Raw genomic sequence first — 18,592 nt, 5'->3', positions numbered from 1 at the left:
ACATGACCCCAAGTCCCAGCTACAAAATACAGTACAAAGGGTCACACGTTGATTGGGAAGCCAAACTGGGTTCTGCTCCCACTGAGCTCATTGAATGTTTGTGGCCAACCTAAAGAGAACAGAGAGCCTCAGCCAGGACGTGCCTCCCTAAACAAGTGGGGAGCAGAGCTTACCTCAAAGGTCTGGAGTTGCTTCCTTGTTTTGTGGTAACCTATACTGAAACGCTCATTTCTTGCTTCATTTAAGGTCTCCTGAAGCCTTTATCTTGGTTTGAATAGAAATTAAATCCCATACCTTGTTTTTATTATTTTAGTTCGTATGTTTTATCAAATATGGATAAGAATCAGCATCACCAGAATCTACAGAATTTGTAAATTATACTGTTAGAATAATTACAACATTAACACAAGAGCTGTCAAAGATCACCCTTGAAATTCTCCTTCTAATGTTTCTTGTTATGCCTACTCATTCTGTCTCATTCTTAAGCCAGATTTTAAAGTAGCAATTTTACCCTTTGCACTTCTTTGCCTTCTCTGTTATTCTGTGTGACGTATCATGCCTACTGAAACAAAATACATCAGATTATTTGGATTTATTTCCCTTGGACACTACAGCAGTAATGAGGTTATTTAATTGCTAAATTCCTAATTCTAGTCAAATTCTAGTATTTTTCTATTAAAAAGACATCACTATCGTTCCTAGTATTTTCCATATGTTGATCAGACATCTGACAGTTTCTATTTACTTAACAGCATTTAATGCATTCCTTGATGTTATCTGCAGTTCCTCTCATAATAACATCAGCATATCTGCAAACAAATTGAGTGATTTCCAGTTGAGCAAGGCATATGATCCCTCCCTGGTAATCTTCGTCTGAATGGCTCTCTCCACCCTTCCTCACAACGCCATTCTCCAAACCAGTGAGTCATACCTTCTTGTGGCTTGGGGACAATCAAAACCAATACCAACAATGTGCAGATTTGAGTCCTTACTTGCAGAATATAAATACACAGTATTTTCATTTCTCTGCATAAAGATTTATGTAGGGACTGTAGGTCATTATCACCCTTTTTAATATGGTTGAGATTCAAAAACTTTGAAGACAGGACTTTCCCTCCGTGACAGTTACTACATGATCTGATGGGAAAGCTTCCTAAATCAACAATGAAGTGACAAAAAGAACAAAAAAGCTTGGCTTTCTACCCATTACACTGCCCCAGAGCAGCACTGGTAAAATATTTGAAGGATTTGCTATCTATTTATAGTGCCATTTATATTCACTAGTTTCAGTAAGAAAAGTGGCTCTCTCCAAACACCGTACAAGATAAATGGCAATGAACCTGTAGCATCTGTTAGTGTTATCATTGCCACGTGATAACGAGAGAAAAATAGCAAGAGGTGACGGATGTAGGAAACAGTAGAATGACGAATAGTTGGAGGGGAATTATTTTTAATTTCAGGAAAGGGCACAACACATTTTATTGGTTTGGATTTGAGAAGTAATAATTGATCTTATGACACGTCAACCGTATTCATTCAAAACCTAAATCATACCTAATCCTTAGAATAGTTTTGCAATGATATGTGATTGATTAGGATTTTCGCTGATATATGAAGAAATGAGCTGGCAAAATTTAAATGATTTGAACATGCTGACATCTGATGTATTGGTCCATAAATCAGTACCTAGCTTACTGACACCCAGACCTTTTCTTGTCGAGGGGCTAGAGCATCTTGGAGCACAGAACCTGCTGTGCACTGCTGTGACGTAAAGATAATGTTGTCAACTGAGAGGGGTTTTTAAAAGTTTTTGGGAACCATGGGTTATATTTGATAGCAAATATAGTGTAAATGGTAGACGTCGGGTAACTTTTTGAACAGTTTTCAGTGTGGTACTAATGCATCCATAGGCTGTTGGGTTTTTTCTCCTTGATACACCTTGATACACCTGGCATGGATGTCCATCACTGTGACAATCTACAGTCACTAGAAAGCAACCACCATTTCATCACTGTATATTTGTGAGTAAATGGTATGAAATGAGTGAATTTAGGAGAGAATGGACATCAGTACTGGGCAACTACAAAATATTGCTGGGTAAACTGGGATTATTGATAACAAAATGCTGAAGAGGCACATTTTGTTCCTGTATCCTAAAGCTAATCTCTCTTTTTCCATTTTTTTCTCTCCAACTTTTTATTGTTATGGGGAAATATAAGACTAAAACTTTAGTGTAGACAAAACTGCTACATCAGGAGTAATATATAGCAAAGAAGACAACTCATGGAATTTATAATCAGATGAAAGCAAGAAGCAAAACTTGACCTTTGAGGAATGACAGCTGTAAAGGGACAATAAATAGGACACCTTAGTTTACTTTTGTTACTTCTGTGCACGGGTTTAAGAAAGAGAAGGTTATAGTGCAGATTTTGGCTCTGTGAAACCAACACACGGGAACGATGCAATTTACCATATCTGGCTGAAATGTGAGGCTAATGTAATTCTCTCTCTGGAACCTATTGCTAACCAGCTGCGCAAAGAACGGGGGGAAAACTACATTAAAAGTGAATATTTTCTCTTTCCACTTGCTGTTGAGATGAGCAGCATGTACAACTCTGTCATGGGGAAAAGGGGAGAAAAATCCCTCTCTAAAAATCCATCCATACTTCATTTCAGAACACACCAAACCATTGTTTTCATCTTCAAAACAGTCCGGTACCAGGACTAGGAGTTGCTTACTGTGCAGGGGATGCAAATTCAGGTGAGAGATTCAAGCCTGAAAGGCATTTTTTTCTGATGGAGATGCATTATTTATGTGTGGTTTTGAAAGTAAAAACATAACAATGAAAGATGCATTGTAGCCTTAAAGCAACTGTTCTGCTATGCCAAAGCGGTTAGCCCCCTGTACTGAAGAATGTGCTCAAGCAGACAGTGCCTTCCCCTTGGTGTCCCGTCCTGGTGTGTCCCAACGCAGTATGTGATCCTGTTGATGGACTTAATTTGCTGTTTGAGAGAGGGGCAGTCACACAGAGCTCCTCTCAGCTCATTTATCTCAATGCCGCTGCCGCTGGTGGCAACTCCAGAATAGGGAAAGATATGTGCACGTGTACGTTCACATCCAAGAACCGACCTAAGTTGGCAAAGCGTTTCATAGTCCAAAAATTAAGATCATTTGATCATTAAGATCATTTGTTTTAAACCAACTCCCCCAGGCGTAATTTTTATGCAAGTTTCCCCCTTTCTTGCAATGAGAACCCCAGATACGGCAGAGTTACCCTCTCCTGTTTGGTCACTTTCTGCTGGTGGGTCAGCTACTGCTTGCACAGAACCAAGCAGAAGTTTTGCAGCTGGGCTATAAGCAAGTCTTTCGATTACATTAATTGAAACATTGCAAATTCACTTGGTGATAATGAGCTTAATAAATTAAGCCAATCTAACTTTGCTGTATTTGTGACAGGATGCAATTCATCATTGCAGCCTTGTACAAATAAATAAGCAGTCACCAGAGCATTGAGAATTTTGCAAAGAGCAGGGAACCTGACCTGAGCATTTCCAGCTCTGAGCTCATGTGCTTTATATGAGCTCACATCACCAGCAAAGAGGGAAGCTGATGCTTTATTTTAACTAAAAAAAAAAAAAAAAGAGCATTCTCTTTATCTTTCACATGTTATGGGTTTCAGCATAACCCACTCGGCTGCCCTATGGCGATTAGAAGGGGTAGGGGGAGAGCAGGGCTTAGGGTAAGCTGGGCTGGGGGATATTGGGTGCACCGGGAGGGAAGGCTGCTTGGCAGGGGAGCGTGGCTCAGGGTCAGTGTTGTTTGGGTCTGGCTTGCAGTTTTGCAGGTGTCTTTTTCTAATGTGTGTGTATGGTTCTTGCATCCTGCTTTGGGATGTCAGTGGGGTAGAAAGGAGGTTACTTAAGGGCCTGGGAAGGAGGAATGCTGTGTACCCAGCAAGCACACAGAGAAGTTAGCCGTACTGCATTCCTGAGGCTAAAGGTGGGTCGGCGATGACCTCTTTATCACCGTGATTTCCTCTGACCACTGTGGGAGGCCAGAGGAGCTTCAAGCTGTTTTCTCTCTGTAACTGGTAAGCGTGGCCTTTGAAGGGGTATAAGGTCCTCCCTGTATCGTATCAGGAATTCAGGAGGCATAAATAGCTAAAACAGATGGAGCCTGCTCTTCCTGATGTTCCTGCTAACAAGAGCTTTTAAAGTAGTTTTAAAAAACTACTGTGTGTTCTAAAATATGTTAGTCTGCAGCGAAAGCATAGCTTTGGGCCGAAGCGATCAGGAAACTTTTCAAAGTTAGCACAACTCTGGTATTTGAAAAAAGGTTCTCTGTACATCCTGTGTTATTCATATCTGTCGTACCATATATGCCATTGGAATGCTGGTGGGGTTTTGCATGTGTGAGTAAAAACTAATTTTATCCCCTGCATAAGTAATTTTATTTAAAATATTCTTCTTGATTAGGAGAGAAAAGAAACTTGTTAAAACAATATAAACTTGTAGTAAACTTTGCCCTCGGTTTTTGTGAATTGATTTATGTAAATGTAATGCCGGGGAGACTGAAAATGGGGAAAACTGCATAAGCACAGAGAAGATGCCTATTACAGTATTGCATTCTCCTAAAACTCTTAGTTTATTCTTTCCAACTGAAGCACTTCAATTTGTTGCTAATAAACTATCAATGGTAATTGGACTGTTTTAAGAAAGTTAGCTATCTGCCAAAAGATCAGGTTTTAGTACTTTTTCTGACTTTTTTTTAATTCAAAGATGACACCAGTAAATATTAGTTGATTTACTACTCAGTTCGTTATATATGAATTATTCCTCTAGCCGCGAGCTTATGTGATGGTCAAGTTCACAAGCTGAGTTTGTTTTACTTTTGCTCTTCCTCTTTTTATTTACCAGAGGATTGCATAGTAAACAGCAAAAATTCTTACACTGAACTTGTCTATGCCAAATTGCCTTTGTGTATCTAGATGAAGTTATAATCACAGGCAACTATGTGCTGGAGGTCTCAGGGCTGTATCATAGATATTTTTAGGCACAGAGCATATTTGACCTCTAGCAGCAGCACGTGCAATCACAGTAGCAGGTAGGCAGTGCCTTCACTCTCACTGCATGCAGCCAGTTGCCCTTGAGCATCCAGTGCTCCCAGCTGCGTGCTTGCTCTTTCTGTGCTTGCTGCCGTGACAAACTCCTGCTTTTCCCCATGTCCCTGTACTCCATTAGCAGTTCTTGAATGCTCTTAGCATGTAATAGAAGTGTTTCTAGTTGCCCAGGGTATTTTGGTGCACCAAAACTAAGGCATGGATTTTATCCAAGTTAGCTTGAAATCAAATCTTTGTAATAAGTTTCATTAAAAGCACGATTCATCTCAAAAGCACCCACAACTACAGGAACAGGAGACTGCAAGCGTGGGCTTTTGTTTTTCTTTCTCTTATTTTTTTTTAAATCAGGTACAGATTTTCTTTCACATCTAGGCTGGAATTGAAGGTTGTTTCTCTCCTTTTGGGATCCACCCAATAAACCCACTCTTTCTCCCCCAGGCAGAGGGAATACCAGTTTCCTTGGCAGTGGCTACCAGTTACTGCAGCGCACACAGCCCTCAGGTCTCACAGTGTTACTCCTGGCCTTGAGGAAGCCCAGTTCCTTGGGGCGTTTAGCTCCTGGTGCTAACATAAATGAGGGGTGTGAAGCTTTACTCCTGTCAGTGTGCCTCTACAGGGCTTTCAGCTGCACCACAAATGAGCACTGACAGCTCCCATGCTTGGCCGATGCCTGGATTACCGCCTTGCGGTGGGCATCGGATTGCTTCCGATCAGGCTGTCCAATACTTAAAGTCCAGAATAAAGCTTCCCTGCAAGTTAAATCTTATTTTAGTTTGTACCTGTACGATTATGTTAACTGGGATTAGTGCAAGTGGCTTACTGCTGGCTCTCAACTGAGATCAGGCCGGATAGCAGTTAATTATACTGAGAAGGGTTGGGGAGCATCTTGAGAGCTTGCTTTTGGGGAGCTTCACAAACGCTTGTTCACAAATCTCTGGAATAGGCTGCTTCTACCAATGCTTAGTGTTGTTGTCTGTGCTTTTGTGGATTTCCTAAATCCATGCAGAAAGGATGTCTTCCTGCAAAGGAAGTCAGTGTAGAGATGAGGTTGTTGGTCAGGCCTATGCTTGGATGTCCCATTATACAGGGAGGATCCAGTGAAAATGCAGAAATAAAAAAAGTTCCTCTAGCGTCTTGATATTCAAATATGTATATATATAAATTGCCATCCATTGACAGAAGCAGCTGTCTTGTGTGAGAACACTTACTTAGTTCCTTAACTTTGTCCTTATTTCAGTCTCCCCCACTAGTGGGGGGTGGGGAACGGGACAAGAAAACTGAGACAAGTACTTTTAGCCAGTTTGATTTTTTTTTTTTTTTCCCCCTTGATTTCCTTTACTTTTAAAGCCTGGGCTCAAACACATTTCAAAGGATTCTTGATTTTAGTAAATGCAAGTCCAATGTATCTGTATTTTAGAAACTCTTTGAATATCTAATTTTATAATGGAGTGGCTTTTGGAAGTGGCATTTATTTTTTTGCAAGTGGCAATTTCCAACTGCTCTTGTAATCATCACTGCTTGTCCTTTTCTGGCATATGTAATGAGTGTATAGCTAAATTGTGTCAAGATGCAATGTATTTCTTTCTCTACTGCTATTTCAACCTGTCATTACTGTAATGTGTCATACATTGTGACATCCACCGTGTTGTCGTATCTCACACAGTCCCATGAACAATTGTACAGAGGAGAAATATTTCAAAATTACATGGCCAACTTAACAATCTGTGTATGGGAACAGTCAAATTTTGCTGCTTCTCACCCTTCATGTTCAAGTGTAATTCCCAGTTCTGCTGAAGTGATCTTCGCAGGGGGCCTTGCAGCCACTTCAGTAGGAGCTACAGCCAGAAAACTAACTTGTCCTCTCGCTGTACAGCCCATCTGTGAGTTATGCTGTAGTTGATGAGCATCAGTTACAATTATCTTTTTCTACTGAAACATTTAGAGATTTTCTTTACTGGGAATCTATTTGCAGAAATATCTCATTCCTAATAACTTGGTATCGCCAATGTTATGACTGTATAGATGGCCTTGGCAATATATATTGCAGATCTACCTGGTGTCTGAACTGGTAGATTTCACCAGTATTTCATAAAAATGTGAACAGGGAAAGAAGATGTTGAAGCATGGAGGAGGGAGCAAGGTTCTTAGAAAAGGAAGGAGATTTTATTATTTTCCTAACTGCTGACTTTGGCTTTTCTAGGCTTTTTTGTTTTTTACCTTATAGCTTCCTAGTCCTTTAGTTATACGGAACTATTGATGCATTATCTTAATATATTGTAAATTATTTATAATAATAATAAAAATTATAAATATATACTATATTACATGCATTTATAATATATATTTAATATATATGAGTGTGCCCAAAAATAAAGAGCAATAAAGGTACAAAATTAAATCCTTACAAGTTAGGAAGTGCTGATAGTCCTTGACCTTAACCAACTCCACGTGTGTATGAGGTGTCATAGTCTTTAGTCATGACTGCATCCTACTGTTCGTGTGTCAAGAGCACCTTCAAAAATAACCAGTCAGCATCAGGATTAGTGAATTTTGTTCAAGCAGCATTATGCAATTATTATGGTAACTTGTTAGAAAAAGCTTCAACTTCCTCACCTGACCTGGCAATCTAAGGATAAAAGTAAAGTAGCTCTATTTGCAAGGTACAAATAGTTTTAGATGCCAGCATGTGTCTTCAGAGAGAGTGCAGCTCGCTACACACTGACAACTGACTGCATTTCTTCCTATTAAAATGTCATTACAGAAAGTTACCAGGTTTCCTCACCAAAAGAGTATAAAAAAAATCTGCAAGTTCTTGAACTGTTCAAATGAACTGCCTTTCGTAAATAAGGGTGGGGGGGGGGGAATACAATGCTTTCTTTTTCAAGCAATTATCAACTATGTCTCTCACAAATAACTATAATCAGCCTTTCTGGCGTAACTGTGCGTGAGACTGACTTACAGTACAGTAATATTTCAATGACAGCAGAAGCATTTTTTGTAGAAGTAAGTCAAACACTCAGGGAACTTGCTGGGGATGGGAGGGAAATCAATTTTCACTGTAATGGCCTGCGAAGTCCTCTTGCAATCCTGTTTTTCTCTGTCAAAGCAACCTCTTCCTTCCCCTCTCCATTTTTTTTTTCTTATAAAGTAGAGAGACCATTGGTATCTTTTATTTTTCCCCTCCTTTTTCTCTCTGGGTTTGCCAAAACCCATGTGTTCAACAGGATTTAGTCATTGCTGTGGGTGGCACTTTCATAAAGATGTTATTGAGTTAGAATATCTTTGAGCTTCAGCTGTCAGGAAAATGACTTGTTTCGTGAATGTAATCATGGTTTTGGCCTCTGTCAGCAATCCTCAAGGCTACTCAAAGGATGCAGCGCAGAGTTGCCAAGAGATTTGTAACTATAATTGTTAATGGCAGGTTTTTTTTTTTTTTCAAGTAAAAAATGAGAGTCCATGCTATATTAAGGCTTTGATATATAGGCTGAAATCTATGCTTCCATAGCATGGAAACATAGCTTATTGTGTATTGTATACTGTTCATTCAGAGTTTATTCTTAAAAACAAACAAACAAAAAAACTAGAGCTGATGATGGTTTTCATTATTTGGTGATATTTCATTTCTGATGAAGTCGTGGACTTCCGTCTTCTGAAAATCCAGCACCCGAAGCTGATGGCTTTCCGTGGGTACTATACAAGCTTTAGCTGGCAGGTCTGGAACAATCTTGTATTTATTGTTGTTGCACCTGGGCTCCTTAACCTCCTCCCCTCCCAACCGTTATTTACTGAACTATAGGTGGTGGTGGTGTTTTTTTGTTTTCTCCTGCAAGACTGTCTATTACCAAGAAGACATGGAGATGAACAATATCAAAATTCAAAGGTAAAAAAGTAATCTCTCTGTGAACATATTCAGTGATTAAAATGGATTCCATTTTCAATAGAAAACTACTGTTTGACTACAGAGAGTAATCTCAGGAACAAGCTGAAAGACCTGTTATTCTGAAGAGACTTTTTAAAACTCTTTTTTTTGTGGTGCTTGCTCAGCACTTGGTCCAAGTGGGATGAGACCAGCGTGGTCCGGAGTGAGGCAACCTCCAGCAGTGTCAGTGCAGCCTTCCTGTGCCGTGCTGAGCTGTGTTGCCAGCCAAGCGTACAAGGCTGCCTGGACCCCACCTGGAGCTTTAAAAGACAAGCCAAGTGGTGCTGTGTTAGTAGGAAGATCTGCACACAGCTGCTCTTTGTGCTTGTTTCAGCACAGGCAGGGACAGAAAGCATTTTCTAACCTGAAAGAAAGCAACTTGTATAAGCAGCAGAAAATAGATGACTGTTATTTAACCAGGGGAATTACGGTCCGGTAGAGAATGGTAACCTTTCAGCAAATACCTAGAGCAATCAGTGAAGAAGTATTTCCAGGTTTGTGCCAGGCACCTATGGAGGAGCTGCAGTGCCAGCCACTCTAATATACTGTTCCATAAACTTTCAGCTATTAATAGGTGCTTTCACTTATTAATTTCCATTGATCAAGCACCATTTCATCCCAGCATAAGGCTGGTCTTTCTTACCTGTATTTCTAATGTAGTATGTTCACAATATATCTATGCATTTTTCCTAAGGAAACCGTTTCAGTGTTTTCACCCTTACAGCGTGTGTGTGTGTGTAAACCACGTAAACGCTTGCTATTACTCCCTGCTCTATATGGGAGTTCTTCTGCTTGTAATCAGTTGAACACATACTATTCCTCAGTCTAGGTTAACCAAAAAAGCTTTAGGATATCCTGGTACAGCAAGTAATAATGCTTAAAAAAATGAAATGGTCTTTTTTTTTTTTTTCTTACACTAGTTCTTGTATTTTTTTTCCAAGTTTTTATTTGAAGAAGTAAGCTTCTACTGAAGACACAAATTTGTCTTTTAATAGTAGAAACTCACCTACAGGCAATAGTTACCATTCCGTCCCCAAAATAACTACTTACCATAAAGAAAGCTGTTGCTGCCAAACTTCCACAGTTAGTTGAGTTTTTTGCAAGGTGCACATATGTAGTATCTGCTATACTAAATATCTGCGTTTTGACTGTAGGATTGTGACAAAACATCACATAAGACATTTCATGTGTATCCTTCCCAGCAGGTTCTTTTATTTCAGATACACACCTATGCGTGTTAAAAATGATAATTTGTGAGCTTCTCCTAGAAAATAAGTTAATGGGTAGTACTGATCCATACAAAGAACCAAATCTTTGGGTTGGAGAACGTGGAGGAACTTGTTACTTCCCTTAAGCACCTCTGCGCTGAGAGCAAGCTGGAGGCTGCCTGCTGCTGAAGGCCTTCACGTGGCGGCCATTTTAACCGCTTCAGGAAGAGTTCACGGTGCTGACTGGCATTAGGGCAGCCTGGCAATGTCTAGGCACCACGATGGTGACATTTCCTTCACGCGGCTGTTGGTAGGATCTATTTTAACATTCAGGTTCATTCGCTGTGTGCAATTGGTGGTTTCCCAGCAGTTAAATGTAATAGCTCTGTAATGGCCTCTGCCTGCTGTGGTGTTGTTGCTTGCTATGAATGAGGCCCTTGGGGAAAAGGGACTTTGCCAAGACTTCTGGATGGGAATTTATTATGGAGTGGGAGCCAATTGTTAAATCAGAGCCGGTTTGATCCATTCTGTGAGGTGCAGAGGAAACCCCTGCTGGGGTACCAGGGATTTTCCCTGAAGAGCAGTCTCTTGCACCAGGCCAGGAGCTCGGCGTGGGACTGACACAGAGCCATGTCTCCGGGCAGGGAGGACAGGGCCGTCCATCTTCTCTGCTGGGCTGGCACCGGGACAGCTGCTGCTTTTCTCAGAGGGACTGCACAGCTGCTGGGGCCTGAGCGAAAGGCAAGGCTTTGCTCATGCTGCTGGGGCTAATCCTGGCTTAGCGCACTGCAGGAGGCCTGGACACTAACAGCTGAACATCTGTTTTGCCACTGGCACTGCTGTCGCTCTGCGCTCAGTGCTGGGGAGGCTTCAGATATGTGAACAGTGCCACCTCGGGAAGCAGTGCTTTAAATGTGAGTAAAGACTTGCAGGGAATTAACTTGTGCAAGCCTGCAGAAGATCGACCGGTGGGCTTGTGTTCACAGGTTGTCCTCTGACCTCGGGCAAGTCTCTTGGCCTTCTGCTGCTTCATCAGTTGCACCCTTCAAGTGTCAAGTCTTAATACGCTGCTGTGAGGTAGGTGCCTGTTCACGTCTTTAAAATACTAGCGTGGATGTTACTGCTGGCCTGACTGGAGAAGCTGAGCCAGTTACCTCAGTGCTTTGCAGAATTGCTGTCACCCGCTCTGCAGGCACTGCCAGCCGTGGGTTTAATTGCTCAGAAATCCACCGGGGGCTTGACGTAAACAGCTGCTTAGAAATTAGAAAAAGGAGACGATCTACTACTGAGGTCCTTTTTAAATGTCAAGTCAAACTGCTGGAAACCCCCAAAAGAAATATAGTGCAGAAGGTTAAGGGCATCAAGTAGCAGATTTGAAGCAAATATTAAATTTTATTACGAAAGGAATTGGGCTATGCAGTGCGCATAAATTTTGAACTTTAAATCCATCATTTAACTTTAAATTAAACTTAACCTGCTGGCTACCACTGTTGTCCCCTCCCACCTACAGTAGCACAAAAAAACCACAAGGTAGTTGTATGTAGTAAGATAGATGATGCAACTGCTGATGTAACTAGGAAGGCTACTGGAAATGAGCCTTTCTTTCATGCTGCACCTGTGCCTCTCTGAGCACTCTGTGTCAATTATTATCTGATTAATAAAGCTGTGAGCTGGAAAAGACACTTGAAGGAAAAAAAAAAAGCTATTAAAAGCAGCATGTCCTGGCTCTTGTGTTGGTATGAAAGTCCTCCGTAATGCTGCTGAAGGAAAGAACGCAAAGCAGGGCACGGTAGCGGCTCCTGCAGCTGCTGGCTGAAGGTCCAGCTCTCCCCTCTGGCCTCGATCAGCCCTCGTAGCCCCTTCTTGTAGCAGGGATTTGTGCAGTGTGAGCAATCATCACCTCTTTGTGAAGATGCCATGGGAGAATAAAGGGAATGAAAAAATAAAGCATAATGTTGTGTAACTTTTAAAGAAATTCAGTGGGATAAATGCAAGAACTGCTTGAACTGTTTGCAGGCAGAGTACCAGAAGTATTATCCCTAGGTTTGTGCCTGTAACAGGGCTGTTTGGATTTTGTTTTAAATAATAGAACAGGAAGGCCCAGGGAGGTGCAAGTGTGAGCATGCTGGTTTAAACTCTTGCCTACTGAGGGCCTGGAAAGAAATTGTAGTATGTGGTGAGGGGAACATACATGTGAAGCACCAAACTGCACTCTGTGATTTCTCTTTGAACTCCGTGTTTAGTGCTGGTCATCTCAGTTGAGGAGAATGCAATGGTAGCACTGAAATACAGCACAATAGTGGCCTGATTTTGAAGTTTCTCTTTTACTGAGCCATTTCACATCAACTTGCTCATAAGCAATCTGGAATTATAAATGTTCTTCCCCTTTGCAGGGTAATTTTGACTGTTAAAATGGAAGCATTATGGTTTTGGGCAAGGTCAGGAAGAAGGCAATGTGATAGCAGGGAACCAAACCACAGCAGCTACAAGTTAGGAGTAGAGAATTGCAATAACCTCTGTTAAACTATTGCTCTTTTGAAATGCAAATAAGACCAGTGATCAAAGAACTACAAAGGTGATCTTAATGAGCTCTCCAGTTGCTCCTCAAGCAGACTGATCTACAAAATAATTCTCCACTGTGCTGTATGTATTTGAACTATTTCTTATAAGGGCTAAGCAGTATTTTCCTTCTGCTATCTGCTTTTCCTGCAGATCTTTTCTGATGTTAAATTACTTATCTAGTCAGACCCAGAAATGAAGCATTCAAACAGACTTTATCTAAGCAAAAATTGGCAGTGATTTCCCAAGGAATATGTTCACTGGGGATGGCTTTTCCACCAAAGGAAGGGCAAAATCAGTCGCTCCGTTGTAGGCAGGATCAGTCCTGGACACTCTTTAATGTTACTGTAACTTCTTGAGAAGACATTAACCAGGCACTCAACACCGCTTGCCATGTGCATGCTGAGGGTTGTCCAGTTGAGCCAAACCACCTGTAGCCTGCAGAGGCAGAAGCTGGCCCCGGATCCTGCCAGCACTGCTGGGTTCAAGCACTGCAGTTGCCCTCCCCTCATGCAGGAAAGCTGCAGCTTGGCAGCTCAGCCTGCGGACTGTCTGTAGCACTGCTGCTGGGGAAACCACTGGTTTTCCCACCAAGGTGTTTTCCTAGAAGTTGTGACTCTTCTGACTTTCATCTCTGCACCTGGGTTGGCACAGGCGGATGCCTGCCTTTTATCTGTCTGACTGCTCTTTTACAGATAGGTCTGTCAAGCCTGGAATCTGTTGAGACTCTTACATTGGCACCTATGATCTGGTAAGGACATCCTTATGTAATTTGAAAGATTGCTGGGATAAGGACCATCTTTGTTCTTTTCTGTGTGTTGTATAAAGCCAAGAGGTACTCCTACACAATATTGTAAGACAGCTGGTGACATAATGTGATGTTAGCGATGTTCTGGAAATCATAATGTTGTCATCTTCACACTTGATCTAGCAGCCTTCTCCCTGTAACACTACTGAATGCAAGGAACAAAGAAGTGCTGTCATAAAAATTAATGAGAAAACTCTGTTTTGTTTCATCTCTTTTCATGTTTATGAACTTCCTTACAAACTAGAAGAACAGAGCTGGTATGCAATATCTTACTGCTGAGGTGATACCTGTGATAGTTTTTTAATTGCTTGATCCTATAATGTTTTGTGGAAATAGAAATATATAACATGATAAATTTTTTTTTAAAAAAAAAGTGTCAAGACAACAATTTAGCATGTACTGATGACTTACCTGAAATCATGCCAACACTAGAAGTTGGATTTCTGTAACACAGAACTCCAGGCACCTGGGACGGTCAATAGGTATTTATCAGGGGCTTTAAATTCCCCACTTGGATGTCTTCCATTTTGGGTGGTGTTTCATAGGGATGGTTATTAATGCAACTTTTCTTGGACATTGAGTTTGAAGGATTACATGCTGAAAACAATTCATGTTTGTCTTGTGTACTCTTTCCTCCTTTCATGTTCATTGAGAATGATGAAAGGGTGTGTGTCACATTTAGATAGTCCAAAAAAAAAGTGCTTCCTGATGATGTTGTAATAATTAAGGTATGATGCTTTTATTGAAAGGAGAGGTGTTTTTTCAGGAGCAAGGTTATAGGATTTTTACATTCAAGTAGTCATGCGGATAAATAGACCTGGCATATTTCCTTCCAAATAGTAACAATACACAGGTCACACAAGTGTGTCAAACACATGAGATTTTTACTGATGGGGGGGGGGGGGGGGGAACAACTGTTGGTGTCCGTTAGGTTGTAGAAGTGGCGAAGCCAGATGCAGTGAGTCTAGACGTGAACCACATGTTGTTTGGGGATGCGGTATTGTATGTGTCTTGTGTGAAGACAGTAAATCATACGACTGCACAACATGTTTAAATATTTGACACCTCTTTGCTGACAGCATAAACCCAAGCTTCCTTGAAGGTGGTAGTCATAACTAGGCTGTGAGTGCTGCTCAGGTATAAGGGCATTTTCTCTTTTGGGAACCAACCAGACCTTGGATGCTTATTCCGGAAAGCTGTCAGGACTTCAACAACAGCATCAGTTTGGGTAGCTTGCAGTTTCATTAACCAAGCATTCCTGCATTTCTGAGTGTTTGTTGTTCACTTAAAATGCAGTTGTGTTGACAGATTTCAGGGCGCTGCGGCAACCGTCTAAGCGGCTCTTCAAAGGTCAAGTCCCTCCAGGCGGTTTTGTTTAGGACCGCGTGACTTCTGACAGTAGGAGGGGGGTTTAATAACACGAGAGAAGAAAGGATATTCATTTACCTTAAGACAGATGTGAGCACAGTGACTAAGGCATTCCTCTAGGCTGTAGCAAAAAGGCTTCAAGTCCTTGTAGCAAACTGGATGCAACGGAGGATCTCTGACAAGAGTCCTTGGTGGCAGAGCATCAGCTGGTCTGGGCTGGGAGAGACCAAGATACTGCTCTCTCCTGTGTCTCATTAAATAGGAAAATACATCTTGCCTATTGTTTTCCTTGCACTTCAGCCTAAACAGCAGTCATAAACGTATAAAAAATGGGTCCTGACCTGTATATGACATGTATATAGAAGTTTATAAATATATATTCATTTTAAATTAACTGCTATTTCTTTGGAGGGGGTGCATACCTGCTTTATTCTTAACCCTTTGTTGATAACATCTGTGAGACTCTTTGCTAATGCCAGCCTGAGCCTAACTGCTCTTTATTAGGCTTGCTTAAAAATAAATAAATAATAATTAAACATGAAGAGGTGGCATGCATGTGGTTTTCCTGAAGAATTGGGAAGTGTATGGATGAGGTCCTACTACAGTGGTTGAAGGAAGTTTTCCAATCGCTTAGAGGAGCTCTTAGTCTGTGATATTTCTTATTTAAGAAGGAAAAATATTTACGTATATCCTTGACAGCTGTGAGAACCAGTGAGGAGACGTAGGTAACTTTCTTTGGAATGAAAAGTGAAGCACTAGGCTGCTCTGTTAATTTTTATCCTTCTCATTTAAATAGAGATGGGTATTTTCTAAGCTAGCTAAAACCAGCTGTGGGATGTGTAAAATCATATTTATTTACAATTGGTCCAACAGCAAGTATTTACATTTCAACTACTGAAAACTTTTTCTGATGTCTCTCTCATCTTCAAGGCTATTTCATTTCCGATTCAGAATTTGAAGCTCAGGCCTTTTTCCTCAGTTTGACTACTTGACCGTTTTCTTTTTGCTTGTTTTATTTAAGAAAATGCTGTGTGTTTGCAAAGTATTTTTAGAAGCTGCCCATAAGATGGTGTGGTGAGTCATCAAAACCTGAATGAGTAGTTTGGCAGACTAAATCTGGATGCTCCTTTTTTCACTCATTGTATATTGTGAGGTTTAAAGCACATGTTAGCAAGCATTATAGTGTGATGCATTTTTGCCTCAAGACACCAGCAGGCTTGGGGTGTCCTTGCCCTGTGTTCTGAATAAATAAAGATAAAATGGTTTAAGATTATCAACTATGGGATAAAACCCGTCAGCTGAGATTTACAACAGAGAAGAGGATACGGAAACAGTGGCAAATTTTATTTTTTATTAATTAAATTCTTATGCTACTACACTTCAGCTCCTCAGATTTGTGCCTTGGGTTGGTCGTAGCAGTGCACTGTGTGCTCTTACCCTTCCCTTCATCCCAACAGTTTCCACAGCTGCAACTGGGCCAGGCCAGCCCTCGTGCACCACTGAACAGCAAGACTTCCACATACTTTTGTTGTTGTTGTTTGTTTCTCTTATTTAAAAGAAAAAAAACACACCTTGACAGCAGAGGTGTGTTATAATAGACAATGGGTTCAGTTCACTCCATTGACTCCAAGTACAGCACGTTGCTTCATGTGAAGCAATTCAAATGCTGCTGAGTTCCCTAACCTAAAATAGGGTGTTCTGGTGGTTGAATATTAAGCCCCCAAGCACAGCACATACTGTGTATTGCTGACAGAATTGAAGACCAACTTCTCAGCTTTCAAGATCTCCTTGAAATCATGAAGAAAAGGTTCCCTGATGAATAGCAATAGTTGCTATGACATTAGAGATTAATACCAACGCATACTTGATAAATGACCTTAGCACTATCTAATTTCCCATGTGGACCAATCGTCACAACCTCAGTAAGCTTTCCTGCCAGTGTTGTTTTCAGCTTAGGACACTCTGACCATAAATCCTCTGCAGGACAGTAAGGTTTCAGCACAGAATCCCTGCAATTTGCTGGGACAAAGAATTGAGATCGCAGTATTTAGAGTAGGAAGTTTTGATGACAGGGCGAACATTTTGGCCACTGGGAAAGAGGGAATTAGGTAAGAGTATGAAAGACAATGAGACAATTCATTGGCCTGGATCTGAGGGGTAGGGAGAAACCAAGGGTAATGACAAAGTTAAGTTGAGGCAGGGGTAGGAGGGGGATAACATCAGTGGAAAAGGTGAATAAAGATAACAGAAAAGCGAGGTGTCCCTTTATGGTACTTCCAGTTAAATGAGCAGAAAAAGTTGATGCCTCGTGCATGGAGAAGACGTGGAGAAATCTTTAGTGGTCCAGTGAGCTGAATGGGGCTAACTAATAATAAATAGCAATCAAAATCCATTAATTCTGTAGCAGATTGCTTCCAAGGAAGCAAAGCCAAGCAAATTTAATTACAAAAGTATTGGGATAAACCTCAAAAATAAGATCTGGTTGATCTGGCAGGAGTCAGCTTCAGGTCCCTTCCAACTCAGGATATTCTATTCTATTCTAGATTATTCTATTCTATTCTAGATTATTTCATTCTCTGTGTCATCTTAATCCTCCTTCCTTCTGTTGACTGTCTTCCTGATGTCTGTGCTAAGGGTTTTGTTGGTTCTATAGCCTCCTGACTGGTGCTGCTGCACATCACGATGCCATGTGTTTGTTGGAGCTTATGAAATGGTTACCTGAAACCTCCGAGTCATTAGTAAGCCTGGCTTAGAGTCATTTATTTTCAATGAGATTTTTATGGATTTTTAATTCTGTGAGGAGCTGGACACCAATTACAAGGACACGGCAATTTGACAGAAGAAGAGAAAACAGAAAAAAAAACATTCTAGGCCCCAGATGCAGGAGGGTGTTTTATAGACCTTGATTTCCCAGTGGCTTGAGTTTACAGCATTTCCATTCCAGTAACTTTATTAGAGAAGAGAAGGTCTTGATCTTTTCGTCGCAGAGGCTGCAAGGAAAGGCTGTCCGGTCTCACTGCCTGTCCGCTGAGAATCACAGCTACGTGCCCTTCATGGTGCCTTCCAAGCTGCCAGCCTTTGATAACTTCAATTCACAATTACGCGAAAGTTATGTGAAAGCTATGTTCGTCTATTATAAAGAATTCCAATGGAATTCTGTCAAAAAAGACCATATTTATTGATTTTTCACTAAAACCCCTACACTTCATGGATTTTATATATACCCTTGAGCATTTTCTTTTCTGCATGAGAATGCCTTTCTAACCATGGTGTAATACAGCAAATGACACGAGCATGTTGTTTTCATTGCGGCTTAAAAAGGGTGTCTTTAAAAATGCTGTAATTTAAACCCAACTATAATTTCTCTGTTTTATAGTACTCAGTGCTCTATAAAGGGTAATGATCGGTTACTATAGGAACGTGTATGTACATACGTTCACTTACACACACAGAGGCTAAATAGGGCCAGAGAAGGCCTAAGCTCCTGTTGGAAATGACATAGATCTATCCTTGTGGCTGAAAGGGGATCCGTATGACTGCTGGTGTGGAAGAACAGCTACCGTGTATGAAAGATGAGACTGTCACAACAGATGTGCGTTCACTAGCGGCA

At 41.0% G+C, this 18,592-nt stretch overlaps 1 long non-coding RNA gene across 14 annotated transcripts in view; it reads left to right on the top strand.

Annotated features, from left to right (window-relative positions):
* Positions 1-18,592, top strand: part of LOC308194595 — a 281,017-nt gene that overhangs the window by 153,004 nt on the left and 109,421 nt on the right. The window contains exons 5-6 of one of the 14 annotated variants that reach the window (XR_013950701.1): positions 11,234-11,324; positions 13,502-13,557. The exons of 12 other annotated variants lie outside the window; for them this stretch is intronic. This is a non-coding gene — a long non-coding RNA (uncharacterized lncRNA). The remainder of the gene's footprint in view (positions 1-11,233; positions 11,325-13,501; positions 13,558-18,592) is intronic. One more of the 14 variants, XR_013950700.1, reaches the window with a different exon arrangement.

This window comes from Anser brachyrhynchus, assembly GCF_964034855.1.
Source record: "Anser brachyrhynchus genome assembly, chromosome: 4".
Classification (NCBI taxonomy): Eukaryota; Metazoa; Chordata; class Aves; order Anseriformes; family Anatidae; genus Anser; species Anser brachyrhynchus.
The sequence above is the reverse complement of the archived record's forward strand: the minus strand, read 5'-3'. Positions and strand labels throughout refer to the sequence as shown.